Genomic DNA, 24,440 nt, shown 5'->3' with positions numbered 1-24,440 from the left:
AACAGAGCAACGTACAGAGAGATCCTTGATGAAAAGCGTTCAGGACCTCAGACAGGAGCGAAGGCTCACTTTCCAACAGGACAACGACCCAAAGCACACAGCCAAGACAACGCAGGAGTGACTTTGGGACAAGTCTCTGAATGTCCCTGAGTGGCACAGCCAGAGCACAGAATTGAACCAGATCGAACATCTCTGGAGAGGCCTGAAAATAGCTGTGCAGCGACGCTCCCCACCCAACCTGACAAAGCTTGAGAAAATCTGCAGAGAACAACGAGAGAAACTCCCCAAATACAGGTGTGCCAAGCTTGTAGCATCATATCCAAGAAGACTCGAGGCTGTAATCGCTGCCAAAGGTGCTTCAACAAAGTACTGAGTAAAGGTTCTGAATTTGTATGTAAATGAGAGATTTCAGTTTTTACCTGCTTTGTCATTATGGGATATTGTCTGTAGATTGATGAGGGGACATTTTTTACAGTCCATTTTAGAATAAGGCTGTAATGTGGAAAACGTCAATGGGTCTGAATACTTTCCGAATACACTGTAAATAAGTTCAGGAGTAGAAATGTGTCTCACATAATAAGTTGCATGGACTCACTCTGTGTGCAATAATAGTGTTTACCATGACTACCTCATCTCTGTACCCCACACACACACAATTATCTGTAAGGTCCCTCAGTCGAGCGGTGAATTTAAAACAGATTCCACCACAGTGCCTCTATTGATAGATGGGTAAAATGAAAAAAGCAGACATTTTAATATCCCTTTGCACATGGTGAAGTTATTACAAACACTTTGGATGTTGTAACAATATACCCAGTCACTACAAAGATACAGGCGTCCTTCCTAAATCAGTTGCCAGAGAGGAAGAAATTGTGACTTTAAGGCCAATGGTGACATTAAAACAGTTACAGAGTTTAATGGAGAGCTAAGAATGGATCAACACGATTGTAGTTGCAATACTAACCTAATTGACAGAGTGAAAAGAAGGAAGCTTGTACAGAATACAAATATTCCAAAACATGCATCCTGTTTGCAACAAGGCACTAAAGTAACACTTTGAAAAATGTGGCAAAGCAATTCACTTTTCATCCTGAAATACAAAGTGTTATGTTTGGGGCAAATCCAACACAACACATCACTGAGTACCACTCTCCATCTTTTCAAGCATAGTGGGTTTGCTATTAATAGTTAAAGGATAAAAAAGAAACAGAATGGAGGTTAAACTTTTGAATCATCTGTCCATGGAACATTCTTCCAAGATGATCATCCAGGTGCTTCCAGGTGCTTTTTGGCAAACCTGAGTGAACTTTATGGATGAGTCCCAATATGTCTAAAATAAGGAAAAAACAGGGTGTTTTCTGCATACAGTATATCCACGGATGAGCCAGTCACAATTCATATGCATTGTGGGATGGGATGGTAGCTAGCTAAGTGCACAGACGCAATGCACACAACACAACATACTTTCTTCAAATGAGTTAACCACTGTAGCTAGTGATTATGATTAAATCACAATGTATTAGCTCATTTCCATGAAACAGCTACATTGGCAGTATGGGATTATGGAGCATAAATTCAATCGTTTTTTTGTCATCTTAAAAAAAAAACGGAAATACTTTCTAGACAACAAACATAAGAAGATTAAAAAAATGAAAGAATAACAATAAAAAGGAAACTACTAAAAAGCATCCAAAGGAAAAGCAAAGCTGAAAGGTGTGTTTTAAGATCTCTTTTAAGTACAGTACCAGTCAAAAGCTTGGACACACCTACTCATTTCAAGGGTTTTTCTTTATTTTTACTATTTTCTACGTTGTAGAATAATAGTGAAGACATCAAAACTATGAAATAAAATGTGGAATCATTTGTAAACAAAAGTGTTAAACAAATCAAAATATGTTTTATATTTGAGATTCTTCAAAGTAGCCACCCTTTGCCTTGATGACAGCTTTGCACACTCTTGGCATTCTCTCAACCCGCTTCATGAAGTAGAAGTAGTTTTGTTTGACACTTTTTTGTTTACTTCATGATTCCCTACGAGTTATTTCATAGTTTTGATGTCTTCACTATTATTTTACAATGTAGAAAATAGTAAAAATAAAGAAAAACCCTTCAATGTGTAGGTGTGTCCAAACTTTTGACTAGTACTGTATGTTTGTCCACAGTTTTGGCCCCCCTCAGGTTCTCTGGCAGGCTATTCCAGTGGCTGGGGGCATAATAACTAAAGACTGCCTCTCCCATGCCTCTTGCTCCTAGGCTTTGGGATAGTTAAAAGGCCAGTGGCAGAGGACCTGAGGGACCTACTGGGTACATAACCCAAAAGCATGTCTGACATGTATTGGGGTGCACAATTGTGGATCGATTTAAAAACCAATAGAATAATCTTAAAATGAATTCTAAAGCTCACAGGCAGTCAGTGCAGATACCTTAAAATTGTTGTAATATGTGCTCTTTGTCTGGTCTTGGTCAGTACCCGTGCTGCAGCATTCTGTATGTTTTGCAGTTGACCAATGGTGTTTTTTCTTGCTAGCTAGTTATCTAGCTGTGGCCATCTGGGTAGTATCAACAAGGGCTTTCTACAAAATAGCAACTTTAGTGCAGACAGCTTCGAATCTAGACCATAAGCAATATGCACAGATGTGTTGCCAAACAAAACATTCACTGCCACCTTCTGGTTAGGAGTATTTTAATAAGGCTGATTGGCTGATGACTTCCAAGGTCTTTGCTGTGTGAACAGAAAAGAGATTCACTGCCGCCATTCTGTTCAGAGGTGATAAGTTCTGTCGGCAGGCAAATGTTTGACAATCCTACTGGTGTGTCTGAGCTTTAAGATCTCTTACTGTATCTAGCTATAGTTCAGCTAAACATCAGCATTCAGCTACAGCCAGTACATTTATATGAGAATTCAGAAATTATTTTGTTTAGCTAGCTAGATAGCTAGCTGTGTAGCCTATATTATAATATGAATGACACGGTATGATAATGTTAATTGGTGGGTAAGCTTACCAGCTTCGTCTACTTCTCTGCTACTCAAATCTGGAGTTTGGACAAATAATTATATTCACATTAAAAGTTGCAGCAGTTTAAGTAACCTCATCAACGCCATTTTCTGTAACATTTTTGCAAACAACTTTCATTTTGACCAATATCGCAACAAGTTAGACAAAAAGTTAGAGCGTATGGGATATTCGTCTACTTCTCTGCTATTCATAGCTGTTGGCGGGAATCAAAATATTCCATACGGAACTTACGGTACAGCTGTTTTTGTAACTGAATTGCCACATGTTTTTCAAACTTTCTCAAACAGCTGCCGTTTTGACCGCTAACACTATTACATAACACAACTTTACAAATTATGACAGCAATAACACAACTGCTTGCCATATCTAGTGACAACAACCACACAATTACATACCACAACTGCACAATTTCTGACAGCCACCACATAACTTCTGACCTCAACTGCACAATTACATACCTCAACCACAACTTTTGACCACACATCTAACTACTTACCATATCCATACAACTTTTCACTACAACCACACAACTACTGAACCACATAACTACTGAACCAAATAACTACTGAACACAACTTCTGACCTCAACCGCACAACTTCTGACCACATCTAGTGTCCACAACCATACAACTCCTGACCTCAACCACACAATTACATACCACAACAACACAACTTCTGACCACACAACTTCTAATCATACATTTAACTACTAACCATATCCAAACAACTTTTGACCACAACTACTGAACCACATAACTACTGACCAATACTACCACAACTTCTGACAAAAAACGACTGACTTTCGATGAGAATTAAAAATGACATTTTAACACTTCTTTCACTACTTCAAACGTTTAAAGAGCTTTAGCCCCACCAACTTTACTTGTAAACTTACCATCTAGTGTACTTTTATATTCGTATTGGAGGGGTAAAGGTTCATTGTTGATATGCGAATGTTACTTGACCATGAAGCATGTTGTTAATGTTAGTTATCTAGCTAGCTAGCCGGAGTTAGCTGTGTATTCTCAGCTAATGTAATATGTACAGATGAGAAAATAAACACTAGAATTGTCTGCACATGCTTGTGGATTGTTGCATTATTCAATATTTTTTACATGTTTTAGAAGAAAACTTTCTCGGATTGTTAAATAGCTTGTGCTTACTGGCTATACTTATGGTCAATTTGAGCTGCGGACCAAAAATGTTGCCTTGCCAGCCACAACGAAAGGTAAGGATGTCATGTGAATTGAAAGTAGAAATGTCTTTTGCCATTCTGCTCCTTTCATCTCTCATAGTGGAAATAGGGCCCTAGTTCCTAGCAGTTATAATGACACATTCCCTCAGGTATCAGAGGGCATTGTCAGTTGTTGTGAATAGAGGTTATCTGGCTCTGTATCTCTGGTACCTGGAGGCCCTTATCTAGGGGTCAGAGGTCATCGCTGCTGCTGTGTCCCCTGGGGCTGTGAGAGAGGGGAGATGATGACACCAATCCGTCACAATGACTTCCCCAGCTGTGAAATGAGAGAGCCTGTGCACCGAAAGCAGGGAGGAGGCGAGGAGGGTGAGAGAGGGGTGAGAAGGGTGACCTAACAGAGGCTTGCCAGTCGTTGGGAGAAAAAGGCCCCCGTCCAGACAGTTGGTTTGCTCATCTATCCGTTAAACAGCCATTTGATGTCCCCAAGATAAACAAGGATATTTACAGTGCTGGAGACCTGTGACGAGCCAGCATCGGTGGCCCCTCTTTACAGAACAGCCCCTCGGTGGGTTGTCTGGCAGATGTGTGTTTAAATGTTTGTGTTAGCTGTGTGTGTGTGTGTGTGTGCCCGCGAGACAAAAGGAGACTTGGTGTTCTCGGCCATGGTGTCTTCAGATCTGAGGGTTAGTGTACATGTCACATACGCTGTGTACATTAGTGTCCCACAACTGCTGTGACCCGAGTCTGCCCTTTTGACATCAGGAGCCTCTGTTCCACTGTACTTCAAACTGGCCACTCTCCCACACCACGTTCACAGTAATGAATAAGATGGTAGCTAGCTGCTTTATTTGTTAGAAGTCCCTTTTAATCAGAGTGATAAAGACATTTCTGGAGGTTTGAATCTCTTTTCAGATGAAGACCTAATTGCCTAAAGGAACCTGTGACTAGGGGAATAAAAGCAACAACGTTAATTCAAAGCATCCTCAGTCATAGCATTTTAAATGTATTTTTGAGAGCGGAAGTCTGTTTTGCTGTTATATAATGAACCAAGGCAGGTATTGTTATGAATATAAACTCTATTAAAATTCTTCAAAGACCTGTTTTGCTTGTTTAAGGTCCACCTTGGGCCTCCTCTCTCTTTGTGGGAATTATTCTGACACGGAAGTGCCAGCGTGACGGCTAGCTTGTTGATATGGCCGGTGGTTTCCCCCTCCATGTTTTGGTGCCAAGAGCAGGGCCTCACAGTGAAATGTAAAACACCCTCCGGATAAAGCACCCCCTCTGCTCTCCCAGGCACAGACCCACCAAACTTGATATCATAATTTACTGTAGTTCACTACATCCCCCAGCTCAGAGCCAGGCCAGGGGGGCAGACAGGCTTTCACAGCCAGGTTGAGGTGGTGATGGGGGCTGTGAGGTAGGGGGCAAGTAGTGTTCTCAGCCTGTCAAGGCCCTTCATAGTAATCCAGGATTAGATCCCCCGCTGTGTGTGTGTGGAGGTTTTGTTTGTGTGGGTTGCATCCCCCCTGTTTACCCGTCATCAATATCAGCTCGACAGGGAACTTATGTTAGAGTCTAATCCACTGGGGGTTGGTCGAAGAGGGCAGATGCGTTTCTCTCCCCCATGGTAACAGTGGCCATCTATAATACAGCCAACAATGTATGGGTCATTCAATTACCGAAGATGCTTAGATGGCAGAGACGTGCCAAAGACAGACATACTGTGTTAAGTTTTGTGTTAGAAATTGTGAACTATCCATAAATTATAGAAAGGAAAGGCTGTGGATCTGACTTGTCTGGACCCCTCTTCCCGACAGCTAAAGGTCCCGAAGCTTCTGTGCATGTGTGGGATTCTCTACTTTACGCACATTCTCTGCTCTACTTGTTGAGAACCGGCTACTCTGGCAAATTATGTTTGTTTAATAAAGTTTGAACAACGCTGAATCAATGTCTGCAAGGTCACATAATGATAGTATTCTACATAACAGAACCGACTATAATAGCATAGTATAACGTTACTGTAAGACAAAAAATACCACCTATTTTCTTATTCGATTTCAGGATGATTGTGCAAATGGTCAAATTGTGTAGTCATGTGGCCAAAACTCAACAGTGTGCGCCACTATGCAAAATACAGTTGAAGTCGTAGGTTTACATACACTCAGGTTGGAGTCATTCAAATTAGTTTTTCTATCACTCCACAAATTTCTTGTTAACAAACTATAGTTTTGGCAAGTCGGTTAGGACATCTACTTTGTGCATGACACAAATCCTATTTTATTTGTCACATACACACGGTTAGCAGATGTTAATGCTAGTGTAGCGAAATACTTGTGCTTCTAGTTCCGACCATGCTGTAATATCTAACAAGTAATCTAACCTAACAATTTCACAACAACTACCTTATACACACAACTGTAAAGGAATGTAATTTTTTCAACAATTGTTTACAGACAGATTATTTCACTTATAATTCACTGTATCACAATTCCAGTGTGTCAGAGGTTTACATACACTAAGTTGACTGTGCCTTTAAACAGCTTGGAAAATTCCAGAAAATTATTTCATGGCTTTAGAAGCTTCTGATAGGCTTTAGGCTTTGACATAATTTGAGTGAATTGGAGGTGTACCTGTGGATGTATTTCAAGGCCCACATTCAAACTCAGTGTATCTTTGCTTGACATCATGGGGAAATCAAAAGAAATCAGCCAAGACCTCAGAAAATTGTAGACCTCTACAAGTCTGGTTCATCCTTGGGAACAATTTCCAAATGCATGAAGGTACCATGTTCATCTGTACAAACAATAGTACGCAAGTATAAACACCATGGCACCACGCAGCTGTCATACCGCTCAGGAAGGAGACGCGTTCTGTCTCCTAGAGATGAACATACTTTGGTGTGAAATGTGCAAATCAATCCCAGAACAACAGCAAAGGACCTTGTGAAGATGCTGGAGGAAACCGGTACAAAATGATCTATATCCACAGTAAAACGAATCATATATCGACGTAACCTGAAAGGCCGCTCAGCAAGGAAGAAGCCACTGCTCCAAAACTGCCATAAAAAAGCCAGACTTCGGTTTGCAACTGCACATGGGGACAAAGGTCGTACTTCTTGGAGAAATGTCCTCTGGTCTGATGAAACAAAAATAGAACTGTTTGGCCATAATGACCATCGTTATGTTTGGAGGAAAAAGGGGGAGGCTTGCAAGCCAAAGAACACCATCCCAACCGTGAAGCACGGGGGTGGCAACATCATGTTGTGGGGTGCTTTGCTGCAGGAGGGACTGGTGCTCTTAAAAAATAGATGGCATCATGAGGCTGGAAAATTATGTGGATAGTTGGAAGCAACATCTCAAGACCTCAGTCAAGAAGTTAAAGCTTGGTTGCAAATGGGTCTTCCAAATGGACATTGACCCCAAGCATACTTCCAAAGTTGTGGCAAAATGGCGTAAGGACAACAAAGTCAAGGTATTGGAGTGGCCATCACAAAGCCCTGACCTCAATCCTAAAGAATATTTGAGGGCAGAACTGAAAAAGTGTGTGCGAGCAAGGATGCCTACAAACCTGACTCAGTTACACCAGCTCTGTCAGGAGGAATGGGCCAAAATACACCCAACTTATTGTGGGAAGCTTGTGGAAGGCTACCCGAAACGTTTGACCCAAGTTAAACAAAATTAAAGGCAATGCTACTAAATACTAATTGAGTGTATGTAACTTCTGACCCACTGGGAATGTGATGAAATAATTAAAAGCTGAAATAAATCATTCTCTCTGCTATTATTCTGACATTTCACATTCTTAAAATAAAGGTGTGATCCTAACGGACCTAAGACAGAGAATTTTCAAAAGGATTAAATGTCAGGAATTGTGAAAAACTGAGTTTAAATATATTTGGCTAAGGTGTATGTAAATTTCCGACTTCAACTGTATGTGCTTCGATTGAAATTACACACAGGCAGACTATGCTACAATTTGTTAACACCGTCTACTTTAAAAATTTGCTCGCTGTACATATTCAAAACAATACTGTCGGCTACTTTGAAACAACACTGTAGACTACTTCAAAACAACACTGTAGACTACCCACGAAACAACACTGTAGGGTACTTCGAAACAACACTGTATAACTCAAGAAGATCTAAATGCATATCCAGATGAAACTGACTGAGATCAAATGGTTACGATGCAGATGCTGCATAGACATTTCACCAGGAAACAAAACCCCAAAAAATTATTCTGTGAGAAATGTGGGAGGGTGACCACAAAAATGTGTGTGTAAAACAAGCACCTTTTGCCAGTGTAGCCTGTTCTCTACGAGTAGAGCAGAGACATGTGCAAAGTAGAGAATCCCGCACACGCGCAGAAGCTTTGGGACCTTTAGCTGTTGGGATGAGGGGTCCAGAAAAGTTGGATCTGCAGCCTCGGCTAGTCCTGGATAGACTATTTTAGCTCGTTTTGACGGCAGGGAAATATAGCCAATTTTCAGTGCGGCCTTGATGACCAAATGCGGCCCTCAGCAATGAGCCATGTGGGATATTTCATCAGAGAACACTGGATGCAGCATTTGTCCTAGGAAGCCTGGGTAATATGCAGCCTGTCGGAAATGTTTGGCTGTGGGTCATGGGTGTCCATGCCTCTGATATGGAATGGACTCAGGAGATGCAAACACCTGTGTTTGCCAACAGGTTGAATCTCCCTGGCCCAGCTTGTGATGTGTGTCAGTTCTGACCTAGTTACCAAAGTTTGTTTCCTTTTGTGAAACAGGCCTACACTACCATCATAATACTGACTCTATAAGAGAGAACTTCAAAAGGCTAGTTATTTCAGTAGGCTTGGGTACAACCTCAGTGAATTGGAAGCTTAAAGATAGGCCTCTTTATCAGTATTTGCCATCATGCTTGAGCCTCCTGTGATTACTGATGTGTGGTGACATGGATATCCCAGATTATGAGGGCTAACAGAGAGCTGTGTTGGACACCACTGTGTAGCCATGGTGGATTGGTCTCACTCCAGCGAGCCAAAATGGATTCCATGACTCCCTAGCTTGCAGCACCATATCTATGTGGTTGTAGTTTGTAGTGGAGGTGGGCACTGCAGTAGTGATGGGGGAGTTTGGTCAGGGGTTCTGCTTGGCCAATCTGAGATGCAGGGCTGAAGAATGGCAGGCGTTGCGCAGGGGAACCCGTTGTGTTCTGGAGATAATAATCAAACAGCATATGGTTTGTGAGCCCATGTGGTCACCAGCTCCAGCATTATCAGAGAAAGGCCCACTTCTATATCCTGGAGGTTCCTTTGTCCGGAAATGTCAAGATTTGAATTATCACCCCAAGGAATCCGGTGCAATTCGGTATTGTTTTATCAGAGTTCATTTCTGGCCTGGGGTCCATATTTCATGGTTTGAAGTCTATAATTCCTGGTGCATGACCAGAGATCACCCCAATGTCATATACCCCCACTCCTTTCATATTGGGAGGTTTTACATTAAAAGGCCTTATTTTACACAGTCATGGATGATGACTGTGGCCAGATGATCCGCCAGACAATCGTCATAATTGGATCTGGTGAAGTAGGGAGAAGTAGTTGGAGACTGATTGGACGGGCTTGAGGCACATGAATGATGTAATACTTCTATAACATGTCTCGAACGTGGGAAGGCTGTTCTTGAGCGTAATCAAACACTCATGCATTTTGATGTTAAGCAGAGAATTAAATCATCCTCATTGTCCTCATAATATACAATAGGTAATATTGTTGAAAAAACTCAACCTCTATCATCTAGATGTTCTCAGCGCAAATCATTTTCTGACTGATCAATTCAGAAATTCCCTGAGCTTTTCCTCCTTTTTTCAGAAAACCTGAGGCTGTACCTACCTGAAGTTTTCTCCTTTGGCCTGTGAGTGGAGCCTGTTGAGCCCCTAGAGTAGAGTGTAAGATGGAGGCTGGGCATGTTTTCTCTGAAGAGCTGACTTCCCTGTGTTTTGGAATGCCCTGGAGCAAGTGTTCCTTATGGGAGTTCTCTGAAATGAGACATGCCTAATTTCTGCTGTGGACTGTGAGAGAGTCCATATGCTCCAGTTAAATGGGATATGGAGACAAACAAGGCCTGTTCCCTGTTTATTGATGTTGTATAATGTTTTTTGAGTGTGCGTGTGTACATGGAGGGGGTCACTACGCCACAGAGGTTTATTATTGTGTGTGTAACGTGACGGGTCTCTTCAGACTGTTGTGTATGTGCTTTACGCAGCCATTCAAACCTATTAGTTAGACAGTGTTTTGACATCCATTTCGTAGATCCACTTTAGAACATCACAACACTCTTTTGGTTGAATCAATACACAAATAATGTATGCTTTATGGAGCCGTGAACTTTGGTGTGTGTGTGTGTGTTTAAACAGAGCCGTTTCAGTCCCTTTCTCATTCTCTGGCCTTTTTTCCCACATTGCATGCATCCTACAGTGGAATAGGTTCCCAGGTGGAAACAGATCTCTGTCCTGTCTCCCAAAGGGAGTGTGAGCTGGAATCTATGCACCTTGATTGACTCTCCTGGAATGCAAAATCTGATTCAAACCTTTCCACCTCTTTGTCCATGTCACCCGTATCCATGGAGAACAACTGCTGTTGGCAGGGCAGGCCCAGAGGCCCATAGCAGCCCTACCTGCCAGTCTGAGACCAGCGCCAGCAGTGTTTTTGAGAGAGACCAGTAGGCAGGTTTAGGACTTGTTTGGTCTATGGGAGAGATCCAGTCTCAGGGGGAACCTTGGAATAGACCAAGTTTGGGTTTCAGGGGTTCACAGCTGGGGTGGCATGTGCAGGGTATAGGGGGGAGTTGAGTTTTGCAGAGGTAAATGCCTGAGCATTCAGTGGATATGAGAGGCAGATGAAGATCACAGCAGGTCTGTCTTCTGTGTAGCAGCGGAAGACATCTGGAAAGAGAGAGAGAGGTGGATGTTTGTATTGACAGAGCAGGTTCTGGGAACTGACTCTGGTCAGTGTTGTCTGTAGTTACAGCCAGACAGGGACAGATGAGACAGATGAGAAATTCAGCTTTTAAAAATCTCTACAGATTTAGAATGAATGGCGCCTCCCCTTTGACATCCCCATGACGATGTGACGCAAATATAGAACAAAGCCAGAGATACTCAAAAAGATTCTGCTGTTCTCAGAAATATGAACATGCCACCGTCCCATTTTGATTACGAATGGAGTCCTCAAACTTGTTTTAACCTAAAATATTGAATCCCACCCCCCACCCAAACACACACATACACACCTTCAAGTAGACCAGGTCACCAACCATATTACTCACTGAAAACGTTACGTTTTATTTGGTGCCACACAGAGCTTATCTTTATTGTGGTCCTTTACTCTAGTGTGGTTGTACAGGATTATCATTTAGAGATGCAACCCAGAGGCGTGAAGAAAATGTTATCATGCCCCTGGCAACAGTCCTTAACTAAGCTATAGGGATCGGTGCTAATAGCGGTAACAATTTACAAGCAGCATTAGGCATGGTTCATGTTTGATACTTTTTTTGTTTTTGCTCAGTTTTATGAGACAAATCTCAGAACCTCTGTTCCAGCTGAAAGGGAGGCGGGAGTAGTGAGGAGGGGAAGGGGGAGATGGGGTTCAGGGGGGTTGTGGTTGAAGGAATGTAAGAATGTCTTGTCAGTCATAACTCCACTCTGCTGGACGTACGATTGTGTTTGCGGCCAAGTCTGTTTTTCCCATTTAGGCTTCCACCTTCGAGGACGAAACCTGATGCTTCGTGTGATTTGGGTTTTCACTTTGTTTGTCTTTGCTGTGGACATGTCATCCTTCATCAGGCCTGTGTTTATTTTGATATTCTTTTTTTTTTTTTTTTTTTTTGGGGGGGTGACAGAAATAGACAATTGATTGGGCACAGTCTTGATATTTCTCAGGGGAAGTGCAGTGATATCCTGTGGTCTGAAGTCCTCCATCTTGGTCTGAATGTGCTTGGTCATAATTTGTGGAAATTATATAGCAGCACCAATAAACATTCTTTATGGGAAAATACAGAGTGACTGACCCGAGCTTCATAGACAGACAGGACATAATTCTTTATTTCTCAGAAGCCACACTAGACCACTTTTCTTTGCGCAGTTCTTATTTTCATTCCCTCACAGGTATGTCTCAAACTCAGCATCACTTCACAATGAGATTAATGGAACATTTATTAATTAATGGAAAATCTCCACCCAAAAACTATTAGTCCATTGTTGACATAGTCCCAAAATGTTTTGCTTGTCAGCAATCAAGTTTAAGACACAGTTTGTAACTTTCAAAATACAGAAATCATTCCCGTATGATATATTCTGCATCATATGCTGCTGCGTTTTGTATCATATAATGCAAAATGCATCATATGGGGAGGAGTTCCGTATTTTGAAAGTTACATGTCTTGAAAACTTGATTGGGAATATGTCAACAATGGACTAATGAAACAAATAGCAAAACATTGTTTTGGGGTGGAAATGTCCTTTTAAGCGATTAAGTTAAGGGTTGCTGCATTGTTTTGAAATGTTAGTAGATTGTTTACAGCCATCACAGCTGTGTGTTTGATTAATTTGTTTGGCCACAGGATCCACTGCTTTGACTAATGAGCCCGATGACAGTTTCCAACACATTTCCAACACATGAGCCTCAACTTGTGACATTGCGGTGTCCACGCTAATGACAAACAGCAGACTTAGTGCAATGGACCTCTTCTCACTACTGACATTGTAACATACTGTAGATGTGGCTGCATACCTGTGGTTGGAACACTGGATGCTTTCCTAATTCTAGCTCTTTTCTGACTTTCAGGGTCCTCTGATAGAGTGAGGGGGACATGAGGGACCATTAGAGAGGGAGAGGGACGGGGCAGTTTGTAGACAGGGTATTATTTCAGAGTATCTGAAGGCCAAGCTTTGCAGCAATCTTTCTGTGAAGCAAAATAGGCCCGGCAGGAGCTTAGATAGAATCAGAAGCTCATCTTACTGTTCTCCGAGCTGCAGGAACACTTCAAGGACTCGGTGCACATTGGTGTCCAACTGGTAATAACTCTCGCATCGGGGCTGGATACATTCTGGTGTACATGGAGATAACCCCAGGCACTGGTAGTTAGCTTTATTACCTCTGACAGTCTTTACTGCTCAAATATCAAACACATAGAGATACAAATCTTTTAAGACGGGGTGAAATATTTTTGCTCGAACACTGTTTTTCCTTTCTAGATTTGTAGGCCTACAAGTCGGGGTTGTTCCTCTCATAATCAAACTCAGGCCGTGTTGTGGTCCCTTTTAAGCAGGTAAGATTTGAGTTGTTTATACCACTGCTGGCTCTGTTTTTCTAATTATCCAACAGCCAATACTCATTTAAAGCCCCTTTTAACACTGCTTGGTGTGTAGTGTAAAGCTGGCCAAATGCCAACCCTTGGTAAAGACGCACATGGCACACATGGTAAAGACATTGAGTTCTTCCCCATTTATTTCAGCAATGCAACCAATGTCTGCTCTCGGAGCTTCTGTTTTAATAACTTCAAGCACGGCAACCTCCCCCTTCTTTCTCTTGTAACCCTATAGGAAGAGGCATTGGCTCCTAAAATCCACATTGCACCTCATTTCTGCTCTTGGCAGCAGAGGCGTTGGTTATGAATTGAAGTGGGGATTGAGCCTCCAACCCGGTGGTCCTAGGAGAGTTCTGATGTCTGTGCTATGTCACATTACCAGTGTGTCTTAGCTGGGTGGATGCATTTGTCTAACTCAGCACTGAAAGATGAGAGAAGTCGTTATGGAAGTGGAACCTCAGGGAACCTAACAAGCTTGTTTTGGTTGTTTTAAGAGCTAGAGAGATTATGAATATGACTAATTGCCATGTAGAAGTCAAGCTGTGATTTGGACCAAATTATGATATATGTCAGCAGCACACTGAGATATATGGAGCACTGATGTCATATATAATATGCTAACTGCAGCAACCCTTGGTGGTCACAGCCCAGAAAAGGTTCTTAGCAGTAAATCCATAATGTCAGCTTGAAAAAACAAAGGATTATAAGAGTAAACATCAACTGCAAGGTCTCACGTATTCACAACTCTTGAAACACTAGAATTGTATGCATAAGTCATTTGCAGACATGACAAAATATTCCATAGATACGTCTTGGCGACCTGTTGATATGGTTTATGTACCGTACCTTACCTTGTTTGTTTTTGTAGGTCTGTTTTTACAGGGGTCAACTGTTGATTCATTCATCAGATTTTGAAAACAATAACACACACCTAGATCACATCTCAAATCCATCTCTCAGCAAAGCCGTCAGTGGATATGCATACACATCAGCCCTGAAAGGATGAATGGAGGAATGCTAGCTTGCATAATGCATTTACTGTTGTAAGCATAAAACATTCCAAAGTGCTCAAATGTTTTGTCCCTCGTTGTAGAGATGTTTTAACTTGACCCACATTGCCATTTGTCTTGGGTAAATAATGTTTGTGGGTCAAGAAGTGCTGGGCTTTCCTCTCATTGACGCCTCCTGCCTGTGTGGACAAGAGGAAGAGCATGGCGCCTTGTTGCCGCTAGCTACGTACTGTAGCTAACAGTCGTATGCTCTATGGCTCACCATGCAGATGTGCCAGGCCTATTATTAAAAAGCTGTGAGAGGAAGTACTGTAAATTAATGTTATTGTTCCTAATCCAAATCTAGGTACTGGCATTGAGGTAACCTTTAGGCGGCAAACTTTTTGGACAGATTGACATAAGCTTTCCCGAGATAATATCAAGTCCTAAGCATTTTATTTGGGGAAGTAGGCATGGTAAACAATCGCAATTACGCAATCAGATGAGAGGAAATCAAGAGAGCCCTAACAATTTCCCTATCATAGGCTTTTTGCTCCAGGAATTCTTTGCTAAGCATTGTATTTAGCTCTACAGTACTATAGCAAATCCCTCCCAATAAACTCTAGCAAACAGAGCACTGGGTCTGCCCTTAAACCTCTCCACCTCTGACAAAACTAAACTCACCCACTTTGGGCCCCGGTCCAAAAACTACAGGATAATGTCCAAATAACTCCTGATGTTTTTAAACATAAGCAACTGAAATGTAGCTGCCACGTGCTCTCCCAGCCATGCATTCAAATAACTCCAATGAGTTGTTTCCTTTGGCTGATAACAAACAGCTTTAGGAAGTGCGCAGTGCATGACATATTGGTTTTCATGACAGGCCCGTGGACTTGTGAAGGTTATTTAACAGCTACATTAAGGCCTTCTAGGGTTACAGTGGGAGCATCCTTGAGAAGGCGTTGAGGAGGCTTTTCCGGAGTTCGCTGGTAAAAGCTCCTGAAACACAGCACGTATTTGCTCGGTGGACTTTCCACGTTTCCCGCGGTCCTTCCCTGTTTTAATGTAAGTAAGAGCCTCATTTCTTTAGCATCTGTCAGATTATGCAGGTGTTAGTACAATCCTATCCCTTTTTGTTGATCATAGCTTTATTTGTTTGAGCCTGAACTGCAGACCAGCAGCTGTGGTGTTTTAAGAAAGGTGAGGTTGCCCTCCACTTCACATTCCTGTCTTTTCAAAGGCCTCCTCTGGCAATGAAGTCAAATCGCTCCCCCCCGTGCCACTTTGGTGTCCTGTTAATTCATGGCCTTAAGGTCCAACAACAGCTCCGTCTGTACAAAAGAAAATCAAGTCGGCTTGAATGAAACTTCAGTACAATTTGAATGCAAACCCGCTATTAAGTCAATGAAAGAGGAGACAGGGTGAACCCTCATTAAGACCAATGCTCAGTTGCAAAAGCCTGATGGTGTATTTCCAATGATTATGTGAATTAGCAAGTCAGGGAAATGTAACCTAGTATCCTGCAGCACTGCTGTTTAACCTAATTGTCTAATGACATACATTTAAAGCATAAACTATGTTTCAAATGCTCTGGGTACAGTGTTAGTTACATAGTGTGGCAGCCAGTGGGGAGTTGTACTGCCACTGACTAGAGTGGTATACTACGAAGCAAGCTAGATCTACTCAGGCTTTTATAAAGCTAGCTTCACATTCCAGGTCAGGCTTCAGCCATACTACGGTGATGGATATTGCTCGTCCTCTTGCTGCCAACTCTAGCAGACTTGCAATGTCGCACATGGCTAATCGAATGGCCCCCTCTTAATTGAGACAATGCTGAAACATAAATCCATGGGCGAGTCAGTGCCACATTTTAATTTTTGGTGAATGAAAGGTTATCTTGCAAATTCAGAAGGCAATGGTGTGAAATAGGCTTTTAGAAGTGCCGTCATTGGTGTGCTTATCACACTCCTATCGCACCTTCTGTGGAACAGCTTGTTGCGTTGTGGCCATATAGTTTAATCAATAAAATGGTTTTGGAACCTCTTACCCTGGCAATTTGACTGTTAAACTCATGGGTATACTAACAATGGCTGCCAGTCTTGACTTGAATGGGAACTGCCATCTATAGATTATGTTTCTACTATGGTTGGTTGCTTGACGCTACAGAAGGTAGTGCGTATGGCCCACTACGTCACTGGGGCTGAGCACCCTGCCGTCCAGGACATCTATACCAGGCGGTGTCAGGAAGGTTCTAAAAATGGTTAGAGACTCCAGCCACCCAAGTCATACTCTTAATTAAATATTTAATAAATCATCTTGCTCAAATGAAGGAGATGTTGACATTCTTTGCGTGAGGGAGGGTATCTGATTACATTGGTCCCCAACTCGTGGTCTAGAAACTTCATTCAGGATAAATGTATTAACCTACCCCAGAGCAGGTTAGTTCTGAAGGATTCATTGCCATATAAATGTGCCTGGCTAAAAGGTGAGCCACATTCGTGGTACCGTGAACTCAGTTTACCAAAGTCACCTCGCTAACTTCTCAAACCTGATTTGTAGGATTGGACTCCGAGCAAGGTTTCTGATAGGCGGCTCATGATAGGCAATAAAAGCTCTGTTTTGAATTTACCCTATAAAAGGTTACAACCTAAATTTAATTAAAATGTTCAGCAAATAACTTGCAAACAGAGCTACCTGCTCGCTCAGGCCTCGCTCTCGTGCGAAACCAGCAGCTGATAAGTGTGGTGGCTGATCGAGTAGCCAGCCACACCCTTAATGAGCCTTTTGAAGTCAGCTGTGCCTGTGTTCTCATGCCAGTGGGTGCATACCAGGCTGACTAAATAGCTTGTGGTGCTGGTGCCCCTCACGGCGCCACACTTCCTTCTCATGAGGAAGGCTTGTAGATCACCCATCCCAAGGCTTCAAGCTGATGGGCGCATTCCAGGCTGACCACATGGCTTGTAGTGGCGCCCCAGTAGTAGGGTAGAGGATTTCTTCTGTGGCAGCCCCAGTGGCACAGGACTTCTTTAGGGCATGAGGGCAGTGACTGTGCAGGCTCTTCTGGTTGACACTGAACAGGCCAGCAGCAAGTCAGCTCCAGCAGACCACCATGGAAGGAAAGTCTTCTTCTGCAGAGTGAGTCTGCTAGAACCTGCGCTGCGTCCTTAACGGTGGTTTGGTGTGGTCGCAACTATTGTAACTGAGTCAATCATCTTCAGTAAGACCGCATGGGCATCAGGATTCATGGGAACATGGGCATCATTTTCACTGTTATCAATCCATTTCACAGCTGCCATACCAGTCATCACGACAGCAAGGGCACAGAGTCAAATGGTGTGTGGTTTCTCCACACCATTCATACAGACCAGGGAGGTCTTCAGGGACACTAGTAGACTTATTGGGAACAGAGGGAGATCAAAAGTGCTCCACTGTTCATCTTCAGCCCACCAATTCTTCTCCTAAAGGTAAAAGCGCATGACATCAACTGCCTTTAGTGACCTTTTCAGATAGTGCTTGCTGTATGGATGTAATTCCACTTTTTTTTTGGTTCATCTTACATGAAGTCCAGAAGGAACCTTGCACCATTTTCTTCCAGCCACTCACACACCATACTTGCAGTTGTCTTTGCCATCTAAACCCCAAAACAACTCACCATGCCTCCAAGGAGCAATGTACCAGAAACACAATCTAGCTCAAGGTCATCCGGTAGAGCTCTGCCAGCATTTTCCACTGAATGTGGAAGCCAGTGGGGAGGTGTGGTGCAACTGACCAGAACTAGGCTAGGTTTCAAATAGAGGGTAAATTCAAAACAAAAGCACTTTTATTGCCAAGAAGGTTACAACCTAAATGTTCAGCAAACAGAGCTACCCATGCTCTGAGCTCTCTCTCTCTCTCTCTCTCTCAGCAGCTGATAAGTTTGGTGGCTGATTGAGTAGCCAGCCACACCCTTAATGAGCCTATTGAAGTCAGCTGTGCCTGCGTTCATTTTCAAGCCAGTGGGTGCGTTCCAGGCTGACTACATGGCTTGTGGTGCTGGTGAGGGCATGGACACCAGTGGCTGCCATTCATAGGAACACCAAAATACTAATGTACAGCAGCCTACATTTATAGTATCTTTCATCACTAGACATGCAAAACCATGAATATACTGCAAGTACATACAGTACTCACAAGTCAAAGGCGGACGGGTACAGCTATCCGAGGGTGTTCAAAAAGATCACATATGTCAAACTCATTCCACATAGGGCTGAGTGTCTGCGGGTTTTCGCTCCTCCCTTGTACTTGATTGAGGAATTAAGGTCACTAATTAATAAAGAACTCCCCTCACTTGGTTGTCTAGGTCTTAATTGGAAGGATAAACCAAAAACCCACAAACACTAGGCCCTCCATGGAATGAGTTTGACACCCCTGAAACAGATCCTGCTCTTGGAATTTAACCAGAACCTGTAATTGGAACTAGATTCCACTGGAGCCACAATTCATGTGTTGCTGTTTCAAGTCCATGATTTAAATAGAGGAAAATATGGCGGTTGTAGAAACAAAGGGAGATTTCTGCACCTCTACAATAAACCACTCACTTCAATGGAGTGGAGGAAGCCTTTCTGCCCAGTCTGGAGGGCTGTTCAACTTTTAAATGTATTGCTCTCCCTCCTGAGAGCAATTTGGGAGAATAATGGTAAAGTCAGATTAATGGTGGCTTTTCTGGCACAAACACAATGGCGTCTTTGTGGTGATCTGCTTTAAGAGGCACTGTGTAATTATTTAATCTCAGGCTTAGTGACGTTCTCTGGTCCAACAGTTGTTTGGGAAAATATTTCAGTCTCAACCAAGCCAATCGGCATAGGTGTGCTCCCATTTTCTCTCTTTCAGACATTCCAGGAATGGTGATGGACTGAATCAAGATGTTTTATTTGTGTGCAGAAAGTAAAAGGCAGGTCCTCTGATCAAGGGGTTTTCAAACTTTTCAAACTTGCAACCAGGGACTCCCATCATATGTTAGTTAAAAAAATGAAGTCACGTCTTGTCTTGTCATCAGGTGAATAATAATTGCAAAGAGAAGTAATTAACATTTTAAAATCAATAGATTTGTTAGACAGTTTCATTACTTTGACCTCTACATTTAATTGGAAAATTATGTGTAAACATACCTTTCTAACTAATATGCTATCTTGGCGGTTTTTCGCTGTTGTAAAGCTAATTTCCAGCAATTCTACACAGTTTGGCATGGAGCTGAGAGACAATTTTGCAGTTTTAAAGCTAATTTATTGAAATTCTATAAATTTTGCCATGGCTAATGTTGTGTTCCTCTGCTCAAACACAAAATCAATGGTCATGTGTCCTGAATACCCTTTTCTATGTTTAATTCTACCTGACTGTCTAGCTTTTATTTGATTGTTAATTCTCAAAGATGGTATTATTTAACATATATTTATAGTTCAATATCTTTTCTGCATGCTTTCCATCTGGTCGTTTAAGTTGACACTGAAACTGTTTTTCCATCCACTTAGATAGCCAGTGGTAATTTAGACAGGCCTACTGTGATCAGTGTTACCCTGCTTTGATAACCAACAACAGAAAGTCATTCTTATTACATTGGTAATTTACTTCGCAGCATTTGAAGATTTTCTCATGGTCTGATATTGCAGTGCTTTTACATGTATCCATCAATCTGGTCACTTCTCTCTGCACAGACACACTTCTCTCTGCACACTGTACAGTATGTAGACCATCGGAGGGGGTGGGGCATTTAAATGGGGTACACCATTTGGTTCCCCCACTCCCCCTTAGCGTATCGACTCATTATCTAAAGTTATTTTCCAATGGCTTCCATGTTCCATGGTAACTAATGGAGCCAGAGTCCCCCATGCATCTACACCCACCTTTTCGCCATGAACAAGCTTATACACTGAACGGCACATAGGAAATGTGTCTGGATGTGTATGTTTGTGTTCCATTGAAACGTGTACACAATATTCTGCTTTTGTTGGACGGCCAGAGCAATATCACTCGTGGGGTTTAAAAGTCATTTCTCAGTAGTAGTATAGAGCATCTTTTCATGAACATTGGCCTCCCCTCTTTTCACTGTGACATTTTCTCATAACACGACGTCAGCGAAGCATGAGCCAAAAAAAATTTGCTCGCGCCTTTAAAACTAGGAGCCGTGTTTAACAAGGCAACAAACCTACAAGGGCTCCTTGTGAACGGGTCTGTGAACTGTCACCTTTGGATACACTGAGTGGATGGCGGGACCTCTGTCTGTATTGGATCTCTCTGCTTAACATTGGCTCCCTCTGGCTTGCTGTCTACTGTTCTAGACATGCTGTCTTTTCACATGGACTCTCTCCCCAGGACCAGCTGAAATGAGCAGAGGAAGGGATTCGTGATGAACTGTTGATTTGTCTAAACGTGATGTTTTTGTGGAGCACTGGGAACCTGATAGGGCCGTTGTTAGCGTTTATTGGTTCCCTGTGGATGGCAGAGGTGCAGAGGTGCAGGGAGAGGCCAATCTCATTCTTTAAAAGAAGTCAACTAATCTCCCTCGCCTTTTGGACCAGCCACATATCCATATTTTTTGGGGGAAGCTGAGAAAGTTGTCATATATATATATATATATATATATATATGACAAGGTTATATATATCCATAGTGAAGAGGTATGAATTTTGCAGAATGATTTTTCCAGATTTCAATAAGAGGTGGACGTTTTTCTCTCATTGACAGAGGTGCAAAAGTTCAGTCCCTTTTTATTCTTCAACAGTTACAACCCCCTGAGTAAATCCTGTCCTCTGTTTGCATAATTGTAACTGAAAAAGTGTAAAAGTACATTTACAGAGAGCAAAATTTATTGACTGTTAGTGCAAAGTATTAGTTTCCCCTCAAAAATCAGGGAATGTGAATGTTTCGTGTCTTGAGCATTATGCGATTTATGATAGCCCTTCGGTGTGTGTGGTAGAGCAAGTTCTGTTGATAATGAAATTTGACCCTTTTTCTGCCTAAAATAGCATCGTTAAATTATCACCTGGCTGTGGCACACACCCTGTTGTACTTTTGGCTATTGAAAGCAGTGCCCCCTACTGGTCCCTCCGACACCACTTCCAGCATCAACCTGTCCTGGATGATCTTTAATAAAAGTGCCGAACGACCATACCCAGCCCTGCTTTAAGATGCAACAGGATGAGAGCAAGGGTGTTCTTTTTCAGCATTAGCACTACCACGGTCCATTCAATAGCATGGCTCCAGACTTTCCACAGCACAAAGCTGAAGGTTCTCACCCTAAAAATGTCCAATGAGACTGACCCCTGAGTATTGGCTATATCTTACATAAGGCTAAAACAGACGATGTCCTTACACTGCAGCCTATTCCATATCACCCCGTGGTTTCTCCTGTCTGGTCTAGTGTATTGGAAACTTTCTACTACCCTTACAGTACATTTCACATTTGTGCCGGCCACTTGTTTACAAGGGCAATTGGAGAAGCAGGGAATCCAGGAGATTGGCTCAGGAAGAGGGGGTTGGGAGGGTATTTTCAGCACCGGAATTCTGTGGGTTATTCCTGGATATATATCGCAGGACACGGATCATCTCAAGATGGTAACCCACCTGCCCATAGGCCTCTGATCCAGTGTACTCAACCGACATGAAAGGTCATGTGAATTTAGCCTCAAGCTAGGGATATGACAGCCTTTTTGAAGTTTTGAGTTATTGTGGATGGATATGAAAATGTCCCCCACCCCTAAAAAAAAAAGTATGTGTTTTGGTTATTAGTTTTGTAGGAGGAGGTGACACTGAAACTCTCATTGTGCAGAGAGAACAAGCTTTGTGTCTGTTGTGGAGTTGAATGCAGACATAACTATCACTCAAACCAAAGCTCATTGTCACTGGCAGTCGGTGCTGTTTAAGATGAGGGAGGACATTTATTATTTAATTTGCATGGCCTTATTTCTATTACAGCATATTGGATGGCTGTCATTCACATTCCATTCACCCAGTTCCACGTAACAGCGATAGGTTTAGGCTACTACATGATACTCAAATTTTCCCTATGCCCATCATGAGGTTGCTACAACCTAGCCTATGAATGAAGGTTTACAACGTAGGTGCACACAGGTCGAGACAGACAGTGACACATTCAATTCCGCCTTGCACACTTTTGCCTGCATCTAGCTGATATAGGATGTAATCATTATTCCAACAGTTGCAAACAAGAGTTTCTATTGGACAAATTCAGGTATGTTTATCCCTGTTTCGTTCCATTTGCTTCCATTTAAGAAACGTTTTTCAATTGAATTGGCGGAATGAATTCACCCGTGATCACACGTAAACACAGTTCACTTTCATAGCAGCCGCGGTGTATTCCTTCTCGCATCTGTGCTCTCTCCTCCTCTCACCTTTTCCCTTTGCTTGTGGACTTTAATGCACAATACATCCACTTTTTTGTGAGCAGGCAAAATAAACTTTCCAAGCCGAACCATATCATAACCGCTACACACAGCCTACATCGTCGTCACCATATTCGCTAAAGTAACGTCATAGTCATCATAGTTAATAGAATTAACATGTTACTAAACCCGCTACAATCATGCAGTAACGTTACAGTGTACAGTCAGTAAGGAGTGACAATAAATTAGTAAAACCAAAAGCTTACCGTGACTTGGAAGTGTTCCAGTGTTGTCTGATAGTCATAGCCAGCTAGCTAACATGGCATCCCTCTGTTTGAGCAGGGTGTTTGAGTAGGCTAAACTAGCTAGCTGCATTTGCTAGCTAAGTAAGTAAAACTGAAAGTGAACAAAAGGGACAATCTCTCTCTTGCTTCTCCTTCATTTTGGAAGAAATTAATTTGCTCAAAACTGTTCAACTATTGTCTTTCTCTCTTTTTGAATGAACAACTCACCACATTTTATGTGCTACGGTGCTAGCTAGCTGTAGCTTATGCTTTCAGTACTAGATTCCTTCTCTGATTCTGTGATTCGGTAGACATAATTTCAGTTAATTCGTCAAAAGATCTGATAGGTTGGAGGATGTCCTCCGGAAGTTGTCTTAGTTACTGTGTAAGGGGGTGGGAACCATAAGCCTCCTAGGTTTTGTATTGAAGTCAATGTACGCAGAGCAGAACGGAAGCTAGCTGTCCTCCGGCTGCACCATGGTGCTACCCTACAGAGTACTGTAGACCTTCATTGCAAAAAGTGTGTTTTAATCAATTATTTGGTGCCATTTGAATATATTTAGTATAGTTTTATCTAGAAAAGGATCACATTTAAAATGTTTTACTATTCTTATTTTTATGAAATTCACTGAGGAGGATGGTCCTCCCATTCCTCCTCCGAGGAGCCTCCACTGCCCAGTGTTGGGTAGATGCTTGCCCTCTGAACTATTTATTATAAGTGGTGAGGAACAGGGACACGCCCAAGAGATTGCATGTAGACATGCAACATTATACATCCATTTCCAACCGCAACCAGCTCCTTACATAAGCAGGACAACGGGTGTCAGTCGTAGTTTGACAGCATTTAGCTCGACTGAAGAGAAGCTTGGTGCTTGGCTTGCTCGATATCAATGCATCGAAACAACTTCCTCTTTTATGTGTGTGTCTGTCTGTGTTGCATGTGTCGCCTTTGGCCCGTAGCGTGTAAAGCTTTGGCCTCAGCACCCCTGCATTGTATTACTGGAGTTGTGTGGGCGCCATCACATGGGCTATATTTGCAGTGCCATGCCTTTGTACCAATGTTGTCTGTAGATGTCCCAGAGCGGCCTGCCGACCTGGCCAACAGGATGTGATGGTGAGCCCAGAATGCTGCTTGAATCAGAGTCCATGCTTGCTTCCCCATGCTTACGTGCTGAGGGTTTAGGCTTTTGCGTCTGGGGCTGCTCACACCCACAATAATTTACGGAGC

At 42.5% G+C, this 24,440-nt stretch overlaps 1 protein-coding gene across 26 annotated transcripts in view; it reads left to right on the top strand.

Moving 5' to 3' along the window:
• LOC112252949 (collagen alpha-1(XIII) chain) overlaps positions 1-24,440 on the top strand; it is a 113,919-nt gene that overhangs the window by 25,305 nt on the left and 64,174 nt on the right. The window lies entirely within an intron of this gene.

The sequence above is a fragment of the Oncorhynchus tshawytscha genome, linkage group LG06 (assembly GCF_018296145.1).
Source record: "Oncorhynchus tshawytscha isolate Ot180627B linkage group LG06, Otsh_v2.0, whole genome shotgun sequence".
Taxonomy (NCBI): domain Eukaryota; kingdom Metazoa; phylum Chordata; class Actinopteri; order Salmoniformes; family Salmonidae; genus Oncorhynchus; species Oncorhynchus tshawytscha.
Note: the sequence above shows the minus strand (reverse complement) of the source record. Positions and strands in the feature narration are given on the sequence as shown.